The 13,661-nt window shown below is 34.2% G+C and overlaps 1 protein-coding gene across 6 annotated transcripts in view; it reads left to right on the forward strand.

The window, feature by feature from the left end:
• ZNF516 (zinc finger protein 516) overlaps nt 1–13,661 on the forward strand; it is a 206,775-nt gene that overhangs the window by 32,564 nt on the left and 160,550 nt on the right. The window lies entirely within an intron of this gene.

A 13,661-nucleotide genomic window follows, 5' to 3' on the forward strand; every position in this document is an offset into this window, starting at 1 on the left:
TGTTCTTTTTCAATTGTTTCTCTTTTACTTTAAATAACTTTTCTAGAAACTTATTTCCTTTCCATGATTATTTTCCTTTCCGTGTATACAAGTCAATCTCTTTAAGTATAACATTATTACAGACACTGCCATTATAGTTCTCAAAACACATACTTACATGTGCTCTCGTGGAAGGAAGCTAAGTTACCAAAATACAGAGCTAAATTTGATAATAGAGGCAAATTTGATTTTTTTAAGGTAAAATCTGTGAGTTGTGAAAGTTAATAATTTTAAAAGGCACAGTATACATCAATTTTTATGTAACTGCATGTAATAGACACTACTATAAAGAAGAATATGTACAGATACTGATTTAAAATTCCAGTATAAAACCTTTTAAAAACCTTTTTATGTAGAAGCTTCCAGTTTAGCACTGTTGATGAGATTAGGCTGGGACACCCACCGAAATGTGACTGAGAAAGCAAACCCTCCCCTGCATATAAAAGGACCCATTACACAAACAGGAGAAAGCAGAAATCTGTAGACTTCAGTCTACATCTGATACTTTGGTGCTTGATTGGGAGAATGTTATTAAAAAATAAAAGTATAAATTGTTACAAAAACATTCTCAAGATGGGCTATATAAATGGATCATCTACAAAATATTTTTGCAAAAAGGTGGACGCTCCGCCTATTTGAGTAGATTGTGGCTTCAATTGGCTGAAATAGTTATTTCATATTCAACAATATACCCAAAGGGGCAAATTCCCATACATTTTCAACCCTGCAGCTGATAAAACAAGTTATTGTAAACACATTACAGGGGAACCAATTTTACACTATGGGGCCGATTTATCATCGGTCTGTCCGACATGATCCGCTCAGCGGATCATGTCCGACAGACATCGATGAATGCTGACAGCATACGCTGTCGGGATTTATCATTGCACAAGCAGTTCACCAGAACTGCTTGTGCAGTGCCGCCCCCTGCAGATTCGCGGCCGCTAGCAGGGGGTGTCAATCAGTCAGATCGTACAGGATCGGGTGGATTGCAGACCGCAGCCTCAGAGGCAGTGGTCCAGTTATGAAGCAGCTCCATTCGGAGCTTGATAATTCAGCCCCTATGTCTTCAATTTTTAAGCAGCTAATAAACGTAGAAAAAAAAATAATACTTGTCCATATTTTTCTCAGGCTAATGTTAATTTTGAATACATCATCGTGTCTAGTAGTTTTTAAGTGTTTAGTTTTACTTTAAAGGGACATATATCCATATAGAGCATGCAATTTTAAATAACATTTTAATCATTTCTATTGTCTAATTTGTTTTGTTCTCTTTGTATCCCTTGTTTAAAAGTATACCTAGGTAGGCTCAGACGCTGCTGATTGGTGGCTGCACATATATGCGTCTTGTCGTCATTGGTTTTCAGCTAACCCCCACTAGTGTATTATTGCTCTTTCAACAAAGGATACAAAGAGTATGACGCATATTAGCTATTAGAAGTAAATTGGAAAGTGTTTTTTTTGTTGTTTTTTTATTATATCATGAAAGAAAAAAATGTGGGTTTCCTATCCCTTTAATATGTGTTTATTTTTATTACTAATAGGAAAATATATCTAATTACAATGATTTTAAAGCATATTCATGTTGTTCAGTAATTGTTAGTGCGTCATGCTTTCCAAAGAGTTTTCAGCTAGAATTATTATTTGTGTGCTTCTAATAAACATGTTACTTTTCATATAATTGCCACTCCTACATTTTGAAAGACTTACATCATACAACAGGAAGTATAAGCCTCAGGATTAGCAGTGATGCTTATTCACTGTGCCTCATTAAGTATTGGAAATGATTTGTGTTTCTAGCAATTTATACAATAAACTTAAAAGGTGTCAATAGTGGACACTGAATGCTTGTTTGTTATCCAGGGTTTACCAATTGGTGAATACATTATTAAAAGGATACTCGGTACTCGGGATCCCCTTTGATGAAATGGAACTTTGAGAGAGTGTTCCCATAGGGAATGGCCTGTGATTGGTTGTCCAAAAAAATAAAAGGCAAAATGATGTAACATTTTTAAAATATAAATGAAATGAAACTACTAATATTGAGGGGCAGAGTACAAAGATATATTATATATATATTATAGTGGTTTGAAGTAATAATTTTGTCTTTAAAATAGTTTTGCAGTTTGCTTGATTTATAATTATTTTGTCTAAAGCATGCATTCCTAACAAATACTGCCGTACTCAAATACTGATATAAACCAAAAAATAAACCTTTATTCCAAAAATGATCGTTTTTAATCTATTTTGGGATATTTTATTTTGCTTTTATATCAGTAATCAAGTGCGGATGTATTTCCTTGTAGGGTATATCCAGTATTGGGAGACTGCTGTTTATGCCTGCAACTGGCCTGAGTGTATTATTAAAGGGACAGTCTAGTCAAAATTAAACTTTCATGATTCATATAGGGCATGGAATTTTAAACAACTTTTTAAATTTACTTTTATCATCAAATTTTTCTTTGTCCTCTTAGTATTCTTTGTTCAAGGCTAAACCTAGGTATGCTCATATGCTGATTTCTAAGCACTTGAAGGCTTCCTTTTATCTCAGTTCATTTTGACAGGTTTTTTTTTTTACAGTTAGACAGCGGTAGATCCTGTGTGCAATATAGATAACATTGTGCTCACTCCTGTGGAGTTATTTATGGGTCAGCAGTGATTTGGCTAAAATGCAAGTCTGTCAAAAGAACTGAGATAAGGGGCAGTCTGCAGAGACTTAGATACAAGGTAATCACAGAGGTAAAACGTGTACTAATATAACAGTGTTGGTTATGCAAAGCTGAAGAATGGGTAATAAAGGCATTATCTCTCTTTTTAAACAATACAATTTTTCAAGTAGACTGTCCCTTTAACTACACGTTTGAGTCTTGTTCCACACATCGGATCTACAGAAATCGCTTTTTGTTTTCATGTATTTCATAACCCTTTGTTGTCTTTATACAATTCTAACACGTTTCATTACAATCAGAGCACAAGTTTATATAGTATACACACAGTCAGATGTTGTAATAATTGAGTGTTTTATCTTTGGACTATTGTCAATTAAGATATATATTGAATTATCAAATGACCAAGTGAAGAAACATGAACATTTTTATGAGTAATGCAAAATAAAGCACATCTGACAAGGCAGTAAATCACATTTTATAGATTCCTGCTTGGATTGATCCCAAAAAAATTGATGTGACAGTCACACTGATCATTATTTCAGTGTAAAGCAGTTAAAATAAATGGTTAATTTCTTGACAGAAGAAATGTTATGAAAATTAGATTAAATGTAGCAAAGTCTGATTTGGAGATAGCAGTGAATATTTTACATTTAAAATGAAATATTAATATAATGCAGATTTTATTTTGTCGGCTTTGAATATTGACACTGGTGTGTTGTTTTTTGTTTGTTTTGTTTTTCTTCTCAGTTGGTTCCTTTTCCTTCATAGGAAACAGATCTCTGAAGTAACAATTCTCCTTTTTATGTACAGCAAATATGTTTTTCCTCCTGAGGATTTCCTTTTATGAATAAAGAAGCTGAAACAACTCAATGATAATTGTATTTGTTTAGATGTATATTTTTTTATTATAAAAAATATATATAATTGTGCCTTTTTTATTTACTTATTTTATTTATAAATGTTATTTATTGACTTAAACAAGAGTAGTTCAGATATTGGGTCGACGGTATCAGTGCATTCATCATTTAAAAACCATATAGTGACATTTTTTCTTCAACAGACCAGCCGGTGTAGTGTCGAAATGTGCGACCCGACGGAATTTGTGACCATTACGTCACCACATTCCTGACCACACACGTTACTGGTTGACCACCAATCACCTGCTACAGACATCTCCTTCCAGATTTCGACACTACACCGTGAGGGGTCGCAGAATCAGATGGTACAGCTGAGCCTGTCTGATTTTGCAGCCTTCACTGAAGCACCGCTTCTCCAAACCTTACCATACCTTCATACATTTATTAGCAGTCCGAGATGGATACTACTAATATGGAAATGCCTAAGAAAGTTAAAAATACGTTGAAACTTTGACAAGCGGCTGCTCCATTTCATTCTTTCTCCATTATATTCTTACTATCATGCTGCTGTTTATATTTTTTAAAATGTGCCTGTTATCTGTATGTTTTCATAAATGATGCAAGATGTTAGCATTTTATTTTAACTGAATTCATCCGTGGAAAACATACAGATAAAAGGTAAGTTTTAAGAAATATAAACAGCAGCATGATATAATGTTGAAAGAATAAAATAGAGCAGCCGCTTGTCAAAGTTTCAACGTATTTTTAACTTTCATAGGCATTTTCAATATTAGTAGTATCCGTTTCGGACTGCTAATAAATGTATGACGGCATGGTAAGCTGTGGAGCAGCGGCGCTTCAGTGAAGACTGCAAAATCAGACAGACTCAGCTGTTCCGTCTGATTCTGCGACCCCTCACGGTGTAGTGTTGAAATCTGGAAGGAGGTGTCTGTAGCAGGTGATTGGTGGTCAACCTGTCACGTGTGCGGTCAGGAATGTGGTGACGTAACGGTCACAAATTCCGTTGGGTCGCAGATTTCGACAAGACACCGGACCTGTATCTGTTTTCATGTCACTGTAACCCTCCAGTACTGCTCCTGTTCATTGTTTGTTTTTGTTTTTTACATAAGAAAGATACCATTAAAAAAAAAAAATCTTTTGTTCTGTTGCATTTTTTTTTTACAACAGTTTTTCTTCCAACAGTTGTGAGTTAATTTCAAACATCACTAATACAAGGGACAAAGATTACTATAATTACAAAGTTTCCAACATTTACATTTTTTTTCCAGGGACACCATGGGCTCAATTTATCAAGCCAGGGTGGACAGGGACATATTCGCCCCTGTCTGCCCCAGCTCGCCTCTGGCGGGCAGCAATCCGCTACTGGAATTAAGCATTGCACGTGAGCGCAAAAACACCACGCCCTGCCCGCACACAACCAATCACGTACGGGCAGGAACTGTAAATCTCCCCGGTTGAATGAGACCTGGGAGATTTACATTTTTCACCTAAGAGGTGGAGAAGAGGTTAAATACTGACTGCAGGTTCTCTTGTGGCCGAACAGCTTGGTAAATCGAGCCCTTTGCAGCAGAGCAATCTAGCAGGTTATTGACAGACTACTGTTCAACTGCTCCTCCCACTCAGTTCTGTGATCAAAACACACCCATTTGATCGTAATCGTATAATTATCTACAGTAGTAGCCAAGTAATGCCCCCTCTTTTACAACAAATCAGCTCAGCTCCTTACCTAGTGTGGAGGAGCTGTTTGTAAGTGTTTTTTTCTTCTGATTTGTGGCAGTTTAACATTGATCACTCAGAGAAGGTGCAGAAAGGAGTTCCTGCTATAGGCCTGCTGTGAGTGATCAAGCAGAGTACTTGCTGCACGCACAGGCTCACCAGCAGCTCCTCCCCATTAACTTGTGTCACACATACCCCAGCTCAGCCCTCCAAATCTCCTGGAGGGGACATTTTTAGGGACAAAAATAATCCAGGGACTATCCATGGACATCAGGGACTGTTGGCAACTATGTAATTAAAAAAAGTCTAATATTAATTTAAACACATACATTTTATTGTTTAGTTTTATTTCAGATATCTGTTAGCTGCCCGCCCCCTAATCTGCACATTCTTGAGGAGTTTTTAGAGAGCGTTGCCACCCTTCCTTATCCTTTTCCTCCAACTTAAAGGGCCACTAAAGCAAAAAATGTTTCATAATTCAGATAAATATCCAGTATATTATTAAGTGGGCACATTCTTTTTATATGCACTTTTTTGAGGCTCCGGGTGCTACTGAGAATGTGCAAAAGTGCACAGTATATTTGTAAATGCATTTCACAATTGGCTGATGGCTGTCACATGATACAGGGAGAGGGAAAATTGGACCAAGTTTAAAAGTTTCCAGAAAATATTCTACTGCTCATTTCAAATTCAAAATGCTATTGCATTGTTATTTTATTGTGTATTTATCAATTATTCCATTCTTTTTTTGTTATACTCTTTTCTTTATTAAAGTATAAAACATACAATATTTGAATACATAAATCAAATGAGTGTATATATTACAAAGCAAGAAAAAAAATATGATGGAATAGCGAAAATTACCAGTAGTTATTGATAGTAGTAATAGAGTTGGCATACAAGCCACTGGTTACAGAAAACTCTAACTTGCTTTTCAGATGCCATCTGTACATTTTATAAGTTTTCAATTCTACTTTATTTAGTGATCCCTAAATCTATAAGCAAGAAAGTAACACTCACCTGAAGTAGCAAGTGCCTATTGAGTATCTGCAAGATGGCTGCTTAGTGAAACCAGGCAGGCAGAATCATAGTAGTGCAAGCTCTTGGAATAGCTACACTGCACACTGTTTAAAAAAAAAAAAAGGCACTTTGAAGGTAGCCCACAGAGATACCCCTACAGCAAGTTTTAGTGTTTTTTTAAAAAAAAAAAATTATTACTTTGCGGAAAATTTAATGTGTGCTATATGAACAGCGTATATCAGACAACAGGGTATTTTTTAATAACAAATCTTTTTTTTACTTTTATTGCCTCTTTAATGGAGTTAATTAATTAACATTCTAATAATGGACTGTGCAGTGTTTACCTGATTCTTTATTGCTTACCGTACACTCAAAAGCAATAAAATATTATATGAATCTCCTGTGATTTAATATAATCTATCATCTCAAGATGCAAAAAAAAAATCATGTCAGCACTTGTGAGCATAGTTTAACAGCAATATAACAGAAATTATTTACAGTTGTTCACGTCAAACGTGCCTTGCATTTTCTTAGGACCTGGTGTTAGTAAACACCCCCTGATGTGACACACACACAAACAACTCCTTGCTTAAATGCACAGCTCAAAACACAAGTATTCAACACTGAGGAATCTCTCATTAATGTGAGGATTTGAAGCAGAACTGTCAGGATTTTTTTTACAAGTTGTTAAAGCTTGTGTAAGTGGGAGTAGGTAAAATTTCTGACAAGAGTATGCAAGAACAATGACCTTTACCCCAAAATTATTATGTGTAAGGGGTTACGTTTGTGTCTGTAGTTCTACTCCTTTTTATGCTGAGTTTTATGTGTGTATGTATGTGAATCCGCCCTCCATGTGCCAACCACCTGAAGGTTCTGTGTAATAAACAATCTTCAACAAAGCAGGAACCAGTCAGGATTTTTTTCCTCAGAACATGAGGAAGGGGAGGTTTACTCCCTGAAACGTCAATAAATTTGACCCCTGTTTTTGAAAAAATCCTGACTGGTTCCTGCTTTGTTGAAGATTATATATATATATATATATATATATATATATATATATATATATATATATATATATATATATATATATATATGTGTGTATATATATAGTAGCCAAAATGAAGTGCACTCTCAGGTCTTTCACAGCAAAAGTTACTTTATTGATGTAACGTTTTCGGAGGACTTGCCTCCTTCATCAGCATCAAGGCAAGTCCTCCGAAAACATTACATCAATAAAGTAACTTTTGCTGTGAAAGACCTGAGAGTGCACTTCATTTTGGCTGCTATTTGTTGTTTAAAGTTGCACCCAGGCAGTTTTCCACTTGTGGGTAAGATCTGGAATTTTGGATATCTGTGTGTGTGTATATATATATATATATATATATATATATATATATATATATATATATATATATATATATAAATATTTATTTTGTGTTCTTCACAGAAAATTTTGCCAGATTGCTGGAGGCAGTGAATATTTTGCTATAATTTAACATTTTATTCTATCCAAAGCACAAATTAATTGCATAATTTAATAGAAATGTATTTAATGATAATTTACTAATAATTTGTGCTATACACATTGAACAAAATTGATTAGCTAATTTTAGTGTAATATTGGCTTAAATTTTAGCCTGGTCGTCAGTAAAATCAGCCGGGTGGTGCACCCATAAAGAAGAACCCGGGGAGATCACTGTAAATAAACACTTAAAGGGACACTGAATCCAATTTTTTTCTTTCGTGATTCAGATAGAGCATGGCATTTTAAGCAACTTTCTAATTTACTCTTATTATCAAATGTTCTTCATTCTCTTGGTATCTTTATTTGAAATGCAAGAATGTAAGTTTAGATGCTGGCCCATTTTTGGTGACCAACCTGGGTTGTTCTTGCTGATTGGTCGATAAATTCATCCACCAATAAAAAAGTGCTGTTCAGAGTCTGAACTAATAAAAAAGCTTAGATGCCTTCTTTTTCAAATAAAGATAGCAAGAGAACGAACAAAAATTGATAATAGGAGTAAATTAAAAAGTTGCTTAAAATTGCATGCTCTATCTGAATCACGAAATAAAAAATATGGGTTCAGTGTCCTTTTAATTCTGTTTCTAGTGAAGAGCAGCAGCTACAAAACAACATGGTGGCCAGTTACAGAAATTTGAAGAAGATCCCCAGTGCTATTTTGTCCCCATCTCCATATAGTATACTCATTGGTAACTAATAGTATATCAATTATCAATGTGTTGTCTTAAATCTCCAGTGCGCCTACCATCGGTAGTCCCAAATACATTTATATAACAATATACAAAAAACGTGCAGATGGTTCTTTTTACACTTCAAAATAAAAAGGTCAAAAATCGCTATTTCAAATATCAAAATAAAGGTAAATAATATATTTGTAAATCATTTAATACACAAATTAAAGGGCAAAAAAGCTTACAGTACACTGTCCATTTAATAATATAATGCTGCATAATGTATTAATGATTTACAAATAAATAATACTAAAATATTGTGTAGAACCTGGTTTCTCAACAGCCGACCCACAGCCCAGTCCCGGGTCTTGACAGCTCTCCTGGTGGGCAACGACCTGCAAGCTGTAACAGGCGTGCCTCTCTCCACAGAAATAAGTAATACTGGGCAGGCCTGTTAGAGTGCCAGTGCACATACGTGTGTATATTATCAGCAGTGCTAAACTGGGAGCTTCTAAGTACGTTTTTAAAAGTTTTTTATACTTGATTTGTAGATCAGTATCTAGGCATATTCTTCTTTATAGTAGTGCCTATCACATGCAGTTGGATGAAAATTGGGTGTATACTGTACGTTTGAGTTTTCTGCCAAGTGTACAAACCCTACACATTCCAAAACAGCTACAGCCAGAAAAACACAAGTGTTAAGATGACTACAAAGATAAGTTATTTATCTATTTATTTATTTTAGTTTTCAGCATAAAACCAATTATTTTAGTAAGGGGAAGAAACGGACCTTGTTTTCCACAATTATTTAATAATAGGAAAAGTCCACTGAAGGAGACAATCCTGGTTTGTTAATCTATTAGACAAAGCTAGGCATTGTTAGAAAATATTTGATTGTTTTGCAGTATTATGAGCATTATCTGATCCTGTCGGTAAATGTCAGACTATAAGAATGTTGCAATGAAAAATATATTAGTTTGCAAGTAAAACCACATAATTTAAAAAAAAAAAAAAAAAAAAAAAAGTGTGTGTGTGTATATATATATATATATATGTAATAATAAAATATTTATAATCCTCATTTCCTCTTTTGGCTGGACTGTGATGTATAGAACAGTCAAATCCACTCTATACATATCTAAGAGCTTTAAAGGGGCTGGACTTCAAGATTGTCAAATGACACACACTGATTGGATGTTCACTAGAATTGTCTTTAAAAAAAAATGAATCCATGTGGGCCGGCATAACATTGCAATAGAAGCATTACTATAGGCACTAATTTAACCTTTTTAACAGATTGCCTAAAAACAGGAAAGGTACACGTATACTTTTTTAATGGCAAAGATTAAATATATGACATTGGATTAGTAAAGGTTTACCATCATTTTAAAGGAACACTCGGGTCAAAATGAAACTTTAATGATTCAGATGCAGCATGCAATTTTAAACAACTTCTAAATTTACTTATTTTTATATTTACAGTTTTTGAGTTAGCAGCTCCTATTCAGGATGTGTGATTGGCTGATGGCTGTCACATGGTACAGGATGTGTGGAAATATACATAACTTTGAAGTTCACACTGAATGCTTTTGTGTTGTCTTTTTATCATGCATTTGTTGATTATGCAAATCTATTGTATTTACTGGTCCTTTAAGCCAATTAGGAACACATATATGACAAAGTTATGCATTTGAAGTAGGTTTTCACAATTTTGAGATCTGGAAATTCCATATTTGACTTACATTACAGAAAAAGGAGCAAAATAAACAATGAATGTATATTGCAAATGTTTTATTTATGACCTATTTTAATGTAATGCCCATTTAACACTGCACTCCAGTGTGTGTTCTCATCAGTTACTTCCAACATTCAATTTGTCATGTAATATCTGTAATATCTGTTTAAAGTTACGCTGATTTGCTATAAAAAAACTAAAAAATCAACTTTCTGAGATTATGAAAATAAAGATTAATACCCAACTTTGAGGCTCTATTTCTCAGGATCTACTGAGTGTGTATAAACGTCTGTGCATCATCTCTACATGATATTTATGTACAAGCCTATTGAATTACCTGTAACGGATAAAGTATATTTTATTATTAAAAAAAAACTCTTTGTTTTTTACTTTACCATGCTTCTAAGTATACCATAACATTCAGCGCTAACAAACAGCAAAATACATACTGAATCTTTTTTATTTTTATTTAATTTAAATACATTTTGTGTAATTTCTAACAGTTCTGTATAATTTTTTTATCCAATACCTTTGGTCCTAGTTTTTTTTGTACTTGCCTACTTTCTCTTCTGCATTCAACTGCTTACATTACAAATGAGAAAACACACTCATAAAACAAACTTGTTTCCACGCACAGGCCCGGACTGGCCATAGGGCATACAAGGCAAATGCTGGTGGGCCGGACTTTTTTGAGGGCCTTGCTGCTATATAGAGGCCCCACCCTTTCTTTATATGGGTAGCAATAGGAAAGCTGTTACAGTCTGCCTATTTTGTAAAGCAGAAAGTGCATTTTCTGTCTTGCTGTTAAGCAGATGTGCTGCAGAATGAGAGTTCTGGTCTATTATGGCTACCTAGCTGACAGAAGTCTAACTGATGTGGGCTGCTCCGCCTTTAAATGCCCAGGCCTATTTTTGTTCCCAGTCTGGTGCTGTCCATGCATTTGATCAGATACAGCATGCAGTTTAAAACAACTTTCCAATTTACTTCTGTTATCTAATTTGCGTTGATCTTTTGGTATCCTTTGAATGATATCTAAGTAGGCTGATAGGAGCTTGAGTGTGCACGTATATTCAGCATTCTATAGCAGCAGTGTTTGCAACTATATATAACATTTCCATAAACATTGTTGCAAACACTGCTGCCAGATAGCTAAAGACATGTGCACGCTCCTGAGCTCACCTAGAATTAATCTGTGACAAAGGATACCAAGAGAGCTAAGCAAAATTGCTAACATAAATAAATTGGAAAGTTTTTTTAAAATGCTATGCTCTTTCCAATCCATTCAAGTTTAATTTTGACTTTACCGTCCCTTTGTGTTTTAGATAGCTTATAGGGTCAGTAAAGTTTTCATAAAGTTTTCATGATTTAGATAGTGCATGCAATTGTAAACAACTTTGCTTTTTATTTCTATGATCTAATTTTCTTTGTTCTCGTGGTATCTTTTATTGAAAAGCATACCTAGGTAGATCCAGGAACAGCAATGCACTAGTGGGAACTAGCTTCTGATTGGTGGCTGCACATATATGCCTCTTGTCATTGGCTCATCTGATCTGTTCATCTATATCATAGTAGTGCATTGCTGCTCCTTCAACAAAGGAATACCAAGGAAATCAAACACATTTCATAATAGAAGTAAATTTGAAAGTTGTTGCTCTATCTGAATCATGAAAGAAAGAAAAAAAAAAGTGTTTTGTATCCCTTTACTACAAATAAACTATTTCTAGGCTCAGGCCTAATGTATTGACATGACAAATTTAAGCATTTTTCTTCAGTTCAGGTAAAATGTAACAATCATTCAGACAAGATATTTGTTGTTCTCATAGTTCATTAACATATTTACCAAAAGGATTAGATTCGAGTGCACAGACATGTAACATCCTCCTGCAGATGGAATACAATATTAGCTGATGTAGGTGATTTTTTTTTTGCCTTGTAATTAGTCACATTGTAACATAAGAACAAGGACATAAGCATGCAAATATAGCTTGACTACCCTATTTCTTGTCTTCTTGTTTTAATCAAATAAGAAAACTGATATACATTTTTTTGACAGATTATTATTTCTTTTTATTCCATCAATATATTCTACAGACTTGGTAAATTGTACAAAATGGCAGCTTCAAAAATATTGTGTAGTGGGCTTTGTCTATAGGTTTCCATCTGATATGGGTCACCTTATAAAAAGATACATACAGAACAGGTAGACATGTGAGCTTACAGTTGTGTTCAAAACTATGGGCACCCCTGAACTAATAACATATTGTATTGATTTTCTAAGTAAAAAATAATTTGACACAACTTTTGCAGTGAACAAACTTTATTTTGACATATCACTGCACATTTTAATACTCAGTTACAATTTATTTTCTGAACTTAACTGAAATAATAAAAAATAATAAGAAATTAAATTGTAAATGTGGTATCTGCAAAAATGTGGGCAGCCTTCTTGAAAATCCACTGGTGATATCTTTGTAAGGTCTCATTAATTGTCAAAACTGTCTTGTTAGGCCTTGATCAAAGCCTAGTAGTGACAGTTCCAATTCTCTTATTCTAACACTCAGCAAGCATGGACTCATTTTTAACATCTGACTAAGTATTAAACAGACTTACAAACGGGAAGGTTATAAAAATGTATGGTCAAGGGTGCCCATACATTTGTGTACAACTGTACATCATAAAGGGAGTAATTAATTGTTGTATTTAATATTCTTTGTCATCCCATACATGAATTGCTTTAGAAAATGCACCCTGGGATATTTATATTGGCATACATATGTGCCAATGTATCTGTTGAAATGTGTTTATCTATCTATCTATCTATATCTATCTAATGTATCACTATAATTAAATTGGATAATGAAGGGGACAGCTTTCTTAGTAGAACTGAGATGAACAGGCAGATGTAATTCCTTTTGTGTGACCTTGACTAGGTCTTGCTAGCAAACCAATTCTGATAATTAAATCATTTTGAATCCAGAGACGTGAATAATTTGAGGTAAACCAGTTTATTCCGGTGTGCTAACCTCACCGATTTTATGAATATGTCTCACACATAAACATAGATAAATGCATAATTGTGTTACTATTTTTGTTCACTTATGTTCATTGATCACATTTCTTCATTTACCAATGTAAGCTGTTGAAATCCTTCAATGAATTCATATTTATTTTTATTTATTACCCAGCCTACCACAATAAATATCTAGGAACAGGTACAATTACTTAAATGCCACACATTCAAGCCATTGCTGGATTTTCTTCCCTGCAGTTCTTTAGCATGGAATATTTATTGATGCATGACAGCTGTATTTTCTCCTCCAGGGCTTTCCATACTTAAGAGCAATAATTATTTAGAGACCAATCAATTATAAAATATATAGATGTTTATTTTTTTAACCAAAAACAAGCAGA

The sequence above is a fragment of the Bombina bombina genome, chromosome 5 (genome assembly GCF_027579735.1).
Source record: "Bombina bombina isolate aBomBom1 chromosome 5, aBomBom1.pri, whole genome shotgun sequence".
NCBI lineage: Eukaryota > Metazoa > Chordata > Amphibia > Anura > Bombinatoridae > Bombina > Bombina bombina.